The sequence below is a fragment of the Lissotriton vulgaris genome, chromosome 1_1 (assembly GCF_964263255.1).
Source record: "Lissotriton vulgaris chromosome 1_1, aLisVul1.2, whole genome shotgun sequence".
Lineage (NCBI taxonomy): Eukaryota > Metazoa > Chordata > Amphibia > Caudata > Salamandridae > Lissotriton > Lissotriton vulgaris.
The window spans coordinates 58,599,264-58,611,173 of record NC_141685.1 but is presented as its reverse complement, the minus strand read 5'-3'; the positions used below and the strand labels follow the sequence as shown (position 1 = coordinate 58,611,173).

The 11,910-nt window shown below is 46.3% G+C and overlaps 1 pseudogene; it reads left to right on the top strand.

Moving 5' to 3' along the window:
• Positions 1-1,428: 1,428 nt before the first annotated feature.
• On the top strand, positions 1,429-3,185 carry LOC147737250 (18S ribosomal RNA; annotated as a pseudogene).
• Positions 3,186-11,910: the final 8,725 nt, after the last annotated feature.

Sequence of the window (11,910 nt, the reverse complement as noted above, 5' to 3'; positions counted from 1 at the left end):
TCAGAGGGCCCGTCTGCTCCCCCTTGCATCCCCATGGCTTAGGCCTAGCAGGGCCCTGGGCCTCCGGGCCTCCGGGCCCACATGCCTCTGCGCTCTTTAGTAAGGGCACAGAGCGACCAGATGGCCGCCCTTTGCGCCCAGCTATCTGGCCGCACCTTTCCCCTCAGCCATCTGGTCGCGCCTTTCCCCTCTGCCATCTGGTCGCGCCTTTCTCCTCTGCCATCGGGTCATGCTTTCCCCCTCGGCCATCTGGTCACGCCTTTACCCTCTGCCATCTGGTTGCGCCTTCCCTCTCGGCCATCTGGCCATCTGGTTGCGTGCGATGGTTTCCAATGGGGCGACCAGATGGCCGGGCTTCCCTTGACGTCCAGATGATGGCTTATTTGCCTCCCTGATCCCAGTGAGGGCTCTAGGAGGTCGTGCACATTTGCGCCTTGGGTCCCCTCTGTCACCTAGAGCACATGGATTACTAGAAAGGGGGCAATTTTTCCTCTGGATTACTAAGGAGAGGGCCAGGCATACCTCCGTGAGGTCTGGTGATTCTGAGACAGGAGAAGGCTGGACCCGGGCCCACCCGCCGGGGCCCGGGTCCTCGCCTGCCTCTTCCCGATGGGCATTTTTTCTCAGAGCCTGCTTGCCCCAGGAACAGATAGGGCCGGCGATTCCGAGACAGTGGAAGGCAGGACCTGGACCCTCCCCCTAGGGCCCGGGTCCACGCCTGCCTCTCCGCCTCTTCCCAATGGGCCTATCCTCCAAGCCTGCTGGCCCCGGGAGCAGGCAGGGCAGCGAAGCTGGCATCCTCTGCACAGGGCGGCCTGCCAGGGGAGGTCACAGCAGTATTCTGATTGATTGGGCACTCTCGTCTGTTTAGGGATGGGCTGCTTGGTCAGCCTCGGCTGCTGTTTTTTAAGCACAGAGCTTCCACCCCGCATATACCGTGTGACTTGAGGGCCTGCCGCCTGGCGGGAGGCCCTTCAACATACCCAGCAGAGCGAAGGCCGAGAGGCCCCGGTAGCTCGTGCCCCCCAGTGGTCTGACCCGAGCGGAAGGGGTCGTGTGGCACCAGGCACTTTGACGCTGCCACCCAGCAGGTATGTATGCCCTGCGTGCCAGGCTGTCACCCTTCTCCGCCCAGCACATTTTGGCAGCAGCTCGGAACGACTGTTCAGAGGGGTGCCGCCACCGCCAGGCTTCAGCACCCCTGTGTCTCGCTCAGGCTGCTCCTCAGCCTTCCACTCCTTTCCGGGGTAGATGGCTGGGCCTGCCGATGCCTGTACGACCGCACCTCTGCACTCCTCCAGCGAGCCCTCCACTCAGGTGGGCGGGCTCTTTCCCCCAGCAGGCTCTCGAGAGGGAGGGGTGTGCGAAGGTTGTCATTCGGGGAGATGGGCAGGCAGCTCTCAAATCCACCCTATCAACACGTGCGGCTACCTGGTTGATCCTGCCAGTAGCATATGCTTGTCTCAAGGATTAAGCCATACACGTGTAAGTACACATGGCCGGTACAGTGAAAGTGCAAATGGCTCATTAAATCAGTTATGGTTCCTTTTATCACTCCAACTGTTACTTGTATAACTGTGGTAATTCTAGAGCTAATAAATGCCGACGAGCGCCGACCTCCCGGGATATGTGCATTTATCAGACCAAGACCAATCCGGGCTCTCCCGGCCGCTTGGTACTCTAGATAACCTTGAGTCGATCGCACTTCCCCATGATGACGACGATACAGTCGGATGTCTGCCCTATCAACTTTCAATGGTACTTTCTATGCCTACCATGGTGACCCCGGGAAATAGGGAATCAGGGTTCGATTCCAGAGAGGGAGCCGGGAAGGCAGCAGGCGTGCAAATTACTCACTCCCAACTCGGGGAGATCGTGACAAAAATAACAATTCAGGACTCTTATGAGACCCTGTAATTGGAAAGAGTACACTTTAAATCCTTTAACGAGGATCTATTGGAGGGCAAGTCTGGTGCCAGCAGCCGCGGTAATTCCAGCTCCAATAGCGTATATTAAAGTTGCTGCAGTTAAAAAGCTGGTAGTTGGATCTTGGGTTCGAGCTGGCGGTCCGCCGCGAGGCGAGCTACCTCCTGTCCAGCCCCTGCCTATCGACACCCCCTTGATGCTCTTGACTGAGTGTCCTAGGGGTCTGAAGCATTTACTTTGAAAACATTTGAGTGTTCAAAGCAGGCAAGTCACCTGAATACTTCAGCTAGGAATAATGGAATAGGACTCCGGTTCTATTTTGTTTTATTTTTGGAACTGGGGCCATGATTAAGAGGGACAGCCGGGGCATTCGTATTGTGCCACTAGAGGTGAAATTCTTGGACCAGTGCAAGACAAACTAAAGGGAAAGCATTTGCCAGGAATGTTTTCATTAATCAAGAACGAAAGTCAGAGGTTCGAAGACGATCAGATACCGTTATAGTTCCGACCATAAACTATGCTGACTAGCGATCCGGGTACGCTATTTCCATGACCCGCCAAGCAGCTTCCGGGAAACCAAAGTCTTTGGGTTATGGGGGGGAGTATGGTTGCAAAGCTGAAACTTGAAGGAATTGACGGAAGGGCACCACCAGGAGTGGAGCCTGAGCCCTAATTTGACTCAACACAGGACACCTCACCCGACCCAGACATGGAGAGAATTGACAGATTGATAGCTCTTTCTCGATTCTGTGCGTGGTGGTGCATGGCTGTTCTTAGTTGGTGGAACCGATTTGTCTGGTTGATTCCGATAACGAATGAGACTCCTCCATGCTAACGAGTTACGCGACCCCAGCAGTTGGCGTCCAACTTCTTAGAGGGACAAGGGTGTTCAGCTACACAAGATTGAGCAATAACAGATCTGTGATGAGCTAAGATGTCCGGGGCTGCACACGGGCTACACTGAGTGGATTAGTGTGTGTCTACCCTTTGCCGACAGGTGCGGGTAACTCACTGAACCTTTTTTCGGGACAGGGATTGGGGATTGCAATTATTTCCCATGAACATGGAATTCCCAGTAAATACGGGTCCTAAGCTCGCGTCGATTAAGTCCCTGCCCTTTGTACACACTGCTCGTCGCTACTACCGACATATGGACTAAATAAATAAACTAATCTAAATGAGTGTGGAAATGTTTACTAAAAGTATACCTTACACCCAGTCTGCGGGAGGGAGGGCCTGCAGCTAAAGTTGTACCATTAATTCCTCATCGAATTTCAATCCCTGAAATATTCTGTTATTATGTTATGTTATGTTATTTTTACTTATACCGCGCACAGCTGCCCCAGCAAAGGGGGGTCCTGGCGCTTTGATAAGGTAGACACAACACAACACCGCTAAAGAGACAAGAGGCCACAGAAACAGCGTAAAGGCTAAACAAAAAGGAAGGTCTTGATGGCGCGCCTGAACTGAAGAAGGTCATCCATAGCCCAGATCTGAGGCGGGAGGGAGTTCCACCAATTCGCCGCAAGCACTCGAAAAGAGCGGCCGCCAGCTCTACACAGCCTGAAACGCGGGATCACCGCCAGATTCTGACCTAAAGATCTAAGGGTACGCGGGGGTACATACAATGTAAGAAGATTCTCCAGAATTTGAGGAGACGTACCCTTGAGGATTTTAAACGCAAGGCAAAGAGCCTTGAATTTATTCCTCTGACTTACAGGGAGCCAATGAAGGGAATGCAGAGATTTAGAGACCGAGCACCGCCTAGGCAGACCTATCACCACTCTGGCTGCAGCATTTTGAACTCGCTGCAGCCGGATAAGTTCTGCCTGATTAATTCCAGCTAAAAGTGAGCTAGCATAATCCAGCCGAGACAGCACTGATGCTTGAACCACCAGTTGTCTGGTGGAGGCATCAAAGAATTTAAGGATTGGTCTAAGTCCTCTAATGATGCCATAACAGGAGGCTGCCACCTTCTTAGTATGACAAATAAAACTGAGGGTTGGGTCAAGCCAGACCCCAAGATTTTTTATCTCCGATGCTTGAGGAGGGGTCAACCCCAGTTCAGGAGGCCACCACTTGTCACCCCACAACCCCACCTGCTTGCCGACCACCATGACCTCAGTCTTCTTGATGTTTAACTGGAGACAGTTGGAATTCATCCAGTTGGCCACTGCCCGTAAACCATCCCGGAACCTGAGAGCTTCCATATCTGAGTCCCCACTCAGCGTGACCGCCAGCTGCGTGTCGTCTGCATATGAGACCATCGTCAAGCCCCATTGCTTGACGATCGCAGCTAGGTACATTAATATGTACCTTGATTCCAATCTCCTTAATTGGAGCTGTCTGTTTCCTCCCCTTTGGCTTTTGGGGACAGCATCCATGTCAGAATATACTAAATCCTTTGCGTTACCTTGATGACATTGATTAATATGTCCTGCTACTGGGTAGCTTTGGTCATCATTCGGAAATACTCTAAGATGTTGTAGTATTCTGTTGTGAACTATGTGTATAGTGCTGCCCACCTATCGTTTCTGGCAAGTACCTTCCAGCACATACACCGCAAAATCACTTTTGCAGTTATATGTTCCTGTGATATCAATCGATGTTACTCTGAGGTACTCCCCTGCATCGTTTTTACACATAGCATGGTTCTGCCCCGCGTTCAAGTACTATTGGTCTAAGATCTTGACCTTGGTGAATCAGATTGTAGGGAGGTCGGCCACCCCATCCCCTGAACTGGGTATTTTGGGTTATGTTAAGGATACGCCGCCAAAATCAAGAAAATTGCATGCACTACTCTTCTTTTTTGCTAAAAGACAGGTGTAAGAATCCAGGAAACAGGTAAAATTCAAGAAGCTTTATTCAGCAGCACAGCATCATGTAAGCAGCTTCAAAGTCCAGGTACAACTGACTCAAAGATGCAGAATGCATCACTAGGAAAGTTCTGAGAACCAGAACACAATGAACCAGGTCTCATGCCATTGAAGGGGAAGTAATAAAAGGCAAGAAATATAATGCAGGATGTAACAACAGGTGGCAATACACTGGGGCAGACGACGAGCGGCATCAATAAAGGGCTGGCTTGCCGATGTCTCTTATGGACACACACAGTTGGAAACATTTTGGGAACCCATGCCAAAAACTTCTCGACCTCGCAACATTTGGGAGCTGTACATGCAATGGGTACAGAGGCAACAAAATGAGGATGGGGCTGGCAATGTGGCATATATGTGACTACTGGGGTAGAGAAAATAGATATAGGATAACTAAGAATAATAATGGAATAAGCCGCTACTGCTATAACCCTGGTGTAAGACGGAGAAACCGGAATGGATATATACAAGATTGCATGCCGATGTAGCAACCCCAAAGGTGTTTATGCTACTGAAATTGTGTATAAATATACTGCCATTGTGGGCCCCTCGAACCTGAATAGCTGACTAAATGTGTGTACCTTTATTGTTGAGATGACATGATCATATGTGGAATACTTGTACTCTTATATGACACATGTTTGCACCATGACTCATGACAGATGTGACAAATAACTGGCTTGTTATGTTGTTAATATGCTTGGTATTTTATCAAAATGCTAATAAAAAGAATATTTAAAAAAGGTATGTGAATTTATGAGCAGTAGGGCACAAATGTGCATTGTGTTGTACATTGATGAGTATTATGAAGTTCTTACTATTGGCTTTGACATGGCCGGATTTAATCCTGTTTTCTGACTCTGCTTGGCTTCAGCTTTTCTGCGTGAACAGCAATGCTTGCAAGTTGTTTCGGTTAATCACATTCAAGGATTGTTTTGTGAGAGATTGTTTTAGGCTTTTGTGAGCTTCGTCAAGATAAAGGCTGGAACATGCAAGATTTGAGAGGGAACGTGAGAACATTGGAATGCTTGCTAGGAAGCTGGCCAGTTCTGGTAAGATTCCTCGGGCGCGGGGGCAGGTTTCTCTTGAACCTTCTAGTGTGTTTTGAGAGTATAAAGCTGAGGGTTGTTGACTTACAGACCGGGATTTTGGAATCTAAACTTGGACGGATGCTTCTACTTCAAGACAGAAGCCTGGCTGCTGAGCTCTTAACCCCGGCTGTGTGAATCCCCCAGTCAGGAGTGGGCTAAGATGCAGATACAGTGTTTGCACCAGGTGAAGTGTTGAGTTTTGATTATTGCCTTTGTGGTGCTTGGCCAGCGGCTTTGATCATTTGAGGTGTTTTCTTTGTGATGTGTGAGTTGAGGTGCACATCCAAAGTAATCGTTTGATGTATCTAGTGTATATATATCTTTCATCAGAAAGGACGTTCAGTATATTTGCTTGAGACTTATCTCATTTTATTTGCTGCTTGTTTAGTCATCAGTATTATTCATGCAATTTAACTGCTGCATTTACCAAGTGTGTTATTATTGCTTGCCTATAAAAATATATATCTCTATATACATTTGCATTTGGCTTCTGGAAAAGCCTTTCTGTAAGAGAGCATTGTATAAAATAAAACCCCAAGCCTTATTCTAAAGAGAGAGAGTCTTTGCATTTTGTAAAATAACACCCTTTTCCAAAGGTGTTTGTATTGTGTTATGTCTACTGTTTCGCTCTGTGGGATTGAGCTACCGTGTGGAAGACTCTGTATTATCTGAGAGGCGAAAGCAAGACACTCTATACGCTCCAAAGGAAGCGATTAGTGCCTCCCAGATTGAGCAATTCTTCAATGACATACCCCCAAGAACCATATTGGGGGAGGACCGAGAGTCTTAGGAAGCCCCTCTGACGCTGGAAGAACTAACAACGGCATTGTCAGCACTAAAGCCCAGGAAAGCACCGGGTCCCAACCGGTTTCCAAGTGTGTTTTACAGAGTTGTTCTGGCGGTCCGTGAGGCTTGCCTGCCTCCAGATTGGCAACTTACCAAAATCGCTGTCTTGTTTAAACTGGGAAGTCCCCTAGAATGCCAAACTTGATACTGTGCTGTCTCCTTTCTAAATATAGAAGCAAAGCCGCTGACTAAGACCCTGGCTAATTAGCTCCAGCCTTATCTGTCTGCCTTGGTGCACCCAGATAAGGTGGGCTTCATGCCCCACCGGGTAACATGCCCCGACATTCAACAGGCCCACAATGCAATAGATGCTTTTGATCAGTAAAAACAGGCCGCCGCCATGCTGTTAGCTGACATAAGGCGTTTGATTCCGTTAGCAGTACATACCGCTTCGTACTCCTAAGACGTATGAATTTTGGCCCACGCTTTCTGACATACATACTGATTTAATGGCTACAGTGTGCGTGGCTGGCGGTGTCTCTTCACCATTTCTTATTGGTCATGGCACTCGGCAGGGGTGTCCCCCATCTCCCCTTTTGCTTGCGCTGGTTCAAATGGATGCCTTGGTCAGCGGAGATCTCTGGCCTCATTTCCCTATATGCCAACGGTGTCTTATTCTTTATGGATCCCCATAGATTGGGCCCAAAGATCCTACAGATTATGCGGATCTCTGGGGAAATGTCTGGCTTTTACATGAACATGGGGAAATCTCTTATATGGCCGCTATGGGGGACGCTGGGTGATGGTCGGTGGGCCATGGACATACTGGGAACTGAGGTGGGTCTAAGATAGCTGGAAGTTTTCTTCTGTGATACATAGGGGATATCCTGGGAGCACAATTTCACCCCTACAATGAATAAGATCTCCTTATATGGCTGGTCTGCTATATTTAAAATTGATTCCCTTCCCCGCTTACTTTATCACTTATAGAACCAACCCTACCCAATCCCCTTTTCATGGTTTAGACAGATTAACACTCTCTTGGGTTCGTTCTTGTGGCGGGGGCATCCTGGGTGGCTGTACCAGCATGCTTTCTTTCTATGTACTGTGGGGGCATAGCAACTGCCGATGTTCAATTGTATCATGCTTTACAAACAACAAGGGAAACCCTGGAACAAGAACCTGGGGCAGTATCTACTGTATTCCAAACAGTGGTTCATGAGCTAAAATAACAAACTATAAATCAACGCGTGTGAAAAGAGAAAGAAATTGTGCAAAAAAGAGAAAAGAATCTATGCTGGCTTAATTTTTCAAAAACGGTATGCATAAAAATTATAGAAAATTATTTTTTATATAAATTCAATAAAACACAGAGGAAAAACAAAATATTGAGGGTGCTTATACAGTTACACAAAGAACGATAAAATTGTGAACATTGACAAGTGTTGACTGAATAAACAATGGCAGAGAAAAACAAGGAACAACACCAAATAACAAAATATTCAACATAACAATTGTGTCCTCTCTTAGGCCACATTTTTAAGCGTCGTCGGAGTTTCGACCCATGGGAACTTTGAGGGTCATCTTCAGGACAAAGCCATCAAATATGAGAGCGTCCACTTTCTTTTCTACAAAAATGAAATGTATACATGGATTTGCAATAGAAAAAAAATGATTTGTATTTATACTCAGCACAAAGAATGTGACAAAAAAATCGGAAAGGGTGATTTTAAAGACAAAAGCAAATAGAGCATGACCTAAATACCAGGATTCCAAAGTTTGTGAAAAGAATCTGCAACTGTGAAAAAGATGAAAAAAGAGAATGTACAAAAAAGGGCTAAACAGTCACTTCACTGGATCTCCGTATTTTACACGAGGGCACCAATCTTTGTGTGTCGGGCAAAATTGCCGCGTTTTAAGAGGAGATTCTAAAGCTGTCAAAGATTAAAAAGATAAAGGCATATGTGTACCAATAAATTGTAGGTTAGGGATGGATACTTGCCTAAATGAAGGTTATAAGAATATAAACCCTCATACCTGTCGGTATGCCAAAAAGAAGTCTTATGCCAAAATTTAGACCATAATTAATAAGAAACAGCTGGCTCGAGCTGTGAAATTACTGAAAAGATCAGGATGTCCTTATGCCCAACCGTCAGGTGGCAGAAGTCACAGTCGGAGTGAATAATTCAATTACTGCAAAAAATTCAAAGGAGAAATTCTCAAAAATTGATTAACTCCCAGTGGATTAAATAGAAGACCCACTAATGTTCATATGTAGTCACTACTATCGCCTCATAACCCTCTGCACTTCATTCTCTGGCGCTTTGTTTTCCATCTCTCACTTGCAGAGCTGAAAAGTATGTTTGCGTTTACCAAATGTGATGGCTTGAAAATTTTTACTGCATGGTAGCGCAGTTTTGAGCTGTGATGCATACATGAAAATGAGTTTGCAGTTCAGCATTTGTAATGAGCACCTTTGTGACATATTCAAAGGCACCAACAAATGCAGCATTCTCAAAAATATGCAGCGGCTCATTTATAGTACATAAGGTGACTTGCTATATTTTCTGCTCTCACCATATTTATTCTCTTAGTCTCGGATAGTATTCCGGTAGTACTAATTGCTTAAGAAGCAAAGATTCCCTGAAAAAGTAAGCTGGTTAATGGACAGATTCTGGCTAATATGTCTTTTTGGTGCAAACCATCTGATTTTATTCACTGTTGCTCATACTCTAGAGATTTCAAATCACCATCCCCCACCACTGCTTTTAGTTTTCTACAGTATGTATACATAATGACGTGTACGATGATAATACTATGTATTGTTATATACAGACTGATCTGCAGCCCCAGCTGAAGGATTCTAATAGGCCTCCTGAGTACCAAATGCCCCAGTCCTGAAGAGAATATTGCACCAGGATCAACTAGTAACGGCCATTCGGCTGCAAGGTATTGCATTGTTTGCATAACAATAGTAATAAGCATAATATTATTTGTTAGCCTTAAAACTGCTTGGCATATGTTATCCCCGAACAATATTCCGTCGTCGCTGTTTTTGTTTTCTCTCCGCGCTCTACCAACCACTTGTTTCCAAAGGATCAAGTCTTTCCTGGTCTCATGAAAAGGACTCAAACCATAAAACTGTGTTAGAATCAACTCCAGTGATGGGGCTCTGTTCCCTGCTTCATATCAGACTGTGTATTAGTGCTGTATGAAGGCTTCTATGTGCCATATGAAACTGGGCGCCAGAGCTGGTTCTTAACTTTCTTTTTACATTCATGATGCAAGCACAGTACTTCAAACTGCCCTCAGTGCCCTCTTGAAGACGCCATATCTTGAGATTGTAATTGTTTGTCCTCTGTTTACACAGGTGGCATCTGTTGACCGCAATTGCTGCTATTGGGAAAGCATTCTATTTGGTTTCACGTTTCTACATCTGTACTTGAGCCTGTCTCTCTTCCTTCCTGCCAAGATCTCTGCATTTCAAACTCCAAAAAGACAGCGTCTAAAGATACTACCATGTAAAACTAGGACGTCCCATTGGCAGAGCCAAGATCCTCTACTTCCCTCTTCACTTTTAAAACAGAACAAAAATGAAAGAGCACATTCACTGGCGGACATTTTTAGGTTGCAGCCTACCAATACATATGATGATGGCATTTCCACATTCCACTCCACTCCACTTTATTCCAAACCAATACACTCTACGCCACTGCACTGTACGCCACTGCACTCTGCGCCACTCCACTCTACGCCACTGTACGCTACTCCACTCTACTCAAAACCAATGCACCCTAAAACACTTTACTTATACCAACAATGTTTCAACACTCCACTTTACGTCACTATACTCTACAACATTCTACTCGGCCACTGCATTCTACTTCACTGCCCGTTATTCTACTCTGCATCACTGTCCTCTAAATGACTACACTCTATGCCAGTGCAGTCTATTCTATGCCACTGCATTCTATGCCACTGCACTCTACACCGCACTCTACGTCACTGCAGTCTTCACTGCTCTACACCAGTGCACTCTGTGTTTCTCTACGCCACTGCACTCTACGCCACTGCACTGTGCCATGTACCACTTCACTCTACACCACTCTGCACCACTCCACTCTACACCATTCCACTTCCCACCTCTGCAATCTGATCTGCACCGCTCTACTCTATGCCACTGCACTCCACGCTACTGTAAGTCACTGCAGTCTACCCCAATGCACTCTACACCACATCACTCAAAGCCAATGCACTCTACAACAATCTACTCTGCACCACTGTACTTTCTACCACTTCACTCTAGGCCACTCTACTATCTCCACTCTACAACACTGCACTCTATGATGCTCTATCCCATTAAACTCTGCTCCACTCACACTGTACTCCACTCTATGCCACTCCACTCCACAGCACGCAACTCAACTCTGTGCTATTCTGAGACATTACTCCACTCTGCGACACTCCCTCTATGCCACTTTACTTCATTCTATTCTATGACACGCTTCTTCACTCCTCTATGACAATCTACTCCGCTGTAAGCTACTATACTCTACAACACTCTACTCAGCTCCCTCTAGGCCACTCCACTCTACACCACTTCACAACACTCTATGCTACTCCACTCTGACACTGTGCGCCACTCAACTCAATTCTAATCCCTCCACCACACTGTACGCTTCTTCACTTGACTCCTGTCAGCGACACTCAACTCTACTGTACACCACTTCATAACACTGCACTCTACTCCACTTCACGACACTCCATGCCACTCTCCTTTATCCTACTAACATTTGGCCATGCCAAACAACACCCACTCTGGGGTCCAACATTGCTAAAACACATTTACACAGCCAATAGGTCTTGCATAGGAGAGACCTATCGCCTTTGCCAATGCTTGTTTAGGAACATCCACATTCTGGCACATCACTCGTCTAGTTCAGAGAGATTTTCTTTTTGTTACCTACAATCCTATAAATGACTTAATTGTGCATGTGCTCCTTTTTGCACCTATGACACACGCACTCCCGAAGTGAAGTGCACATATGAAGAAACTCAAAATCTTCATTCTCAGGGGTCTCACTAATAGAACAAAGAACTTGGCACAGAAGCTGAAATAAGAAATGACATCTTAATTAAACTTAAATAGGTGAGGCTACGTCACTCAGAAGCCTCAGCAACTGAATGAGGCAGTCTGAGGAGTACAGAAAACAGAGGCTTTATATATGCTT